Source organism: Dipodomys spectabilis, unplaced genomic scaffold (genome assembly GCF_019054845.1).
Source record: "Dipodomys spectabilis isolate Male_0828 unplaced genomic scaffold, ASM1905484v1 ptg000129l, whole genome shotgun sequence".
Lineage (NCBI taxonomy): Eukaryota > Metazoa > Chordata > Mammalia > Rodentia > Heteromyidae > Dipodomys > Dipodomys spectabilis.
This window is the reverse complement of record NW_024870806.1, coordinates 3,334,912-3,336,428: the sequence shown is the minus strand read 5'-3', so window position 1 is coordinate 3,336,428 and position 1,517 is coordinate 3,334,912. Positions and strand designations below refer to the sequence as shown.

Below are 1,517 nucleotides of genomic sequence, written 5' to 3'. Positions count from 1 at the left end.
CCCTTTTTTCAAACTGTGAGCACACCAACATACATGCAAGTGCATGAGAACATGTGCACGTGCACACACACACATTCATTCAAAATACCTTCATATCAGTTTTTTGCATTAATTTCTTTGTTAGCCATATTGTATGAGTAAAATAAAGGAAATAAACTCTCCCATCGCAGAACATTTTCGTACTTTTTATTTTAAAAATACTGTACAGAGAGGTCACATTTGCATGAGCAAGTAATGAGTACATTTCTTAACAAGGATTGTTACCTCCTCCTTTATTTTCCCTCTACCGTCCCTTCCCTCCCACCTCTACAAGTAAACTCCCCTCACCACTTCCCCTGCCTAAATTGTAAAGTTCATTTTTCACCATAGTGTCTTGTACATCTCATTGTTACAATGGGTCAACCTGAATCCCTATTTAAGCATTTTGTTTTTTTTCCTTCCCCTCCCCAAATTAGAGGAGCGTATATACAAGAGGTGGGCACACCAAATTCAAACACAGTGAAAACAGGGGTTATAGCATGAGGGAGGAACATAAAGGTACAAAAAAAATCACATAGTCTGTTATAAGTACGTTAGAAACAATAGCAAGAAAAGAAAAACACTTGTATTCCTATTTGGGGGTTTATTTCCCTTAACATCATCTTATCTGGTCATATGTGCATAGATTTTGACCTTTTCTGCTTATCCCAGACATATATTAGTTATTAAAATTTAGGGAAACCCTGGGACCTCTGTTTCTTTGGACCTGGCTTACTTCACTTAATTTTTTTCCAAGTCTTTCCATTTTCTAACAAATTGGGCGATGCCATTCTTTCTTATGGAGGCATAGAATTTCATTGGTATAAATAGCACATTTTTCTTGATCTATTTATCTGATGAGGGGCATCGGGGTTGATCCTATATCTTAGCTATCTTAAACAATGCTGCAATATATATAATTGTGCTGATAGTTTTAGTCCCGTCTTGTTTGTGATATTTTGGGTAAATGCCCAAAAGTGGGATTGCTATGTCATAGAGGAGTTCTATGTGGAGTCTTTTGAGGAACCTCTATACTACTTTCCAAAGTGGTTGAACAAGTTTACACTCCCACCAAGAGTGCAGTACAGTTCCCTTGTGGCCACATCCCCTCCAGCATCTGTTGTTGTAAAAGTATGGAATGGTACAGGAATTTGCCTATCATCCTTGCGCAGGGGCCATCCAAATCTTCTCTGTATCGTTCCAGTGTTAGAGTACGTGATGCTGAATGGAGCATAGAACATGTTTTATATATAAAGTGTAATTGATTTTCTTAAACTAGACAATTCAACAAACAGTAAGTATAAAAGAATTTTCATGAAATTTTAGAGCCATGTACTTCTTACATAAGCACACATTTAAGAATGAAGCCAAGATTGACAAGTCAAAAACAAAATAATTCCAGATATTTGTTGTTCAAGAGATGTGTAGGAGGAGGAATTCAATTATTCTATGCAAGGCTTCTGTCATAATGAACACTGCAGCAAGTGTTAAGTTTTGTT

The 1,517-nt window shown here is 36.7% G+C and overlaps 1 non-coding gene across 1 annotated transcript; it reads right to left on the bottom strand.

Moving 5' to 3' along the window:
- Positions 1-1,145: 1,145 nt before the first annotated feature.
- On the bottom strand, positions 1,146-1,252 carry LOC122116247. The gene has a single exon (XR_006148931.1). It is a non-coding gene; the product is annotated as a U6 spliceosomal RNA (small nuclear RNA).
- Between the last annotated feature and the right edge of the window lie 265 nt (positions 1,253-1,517).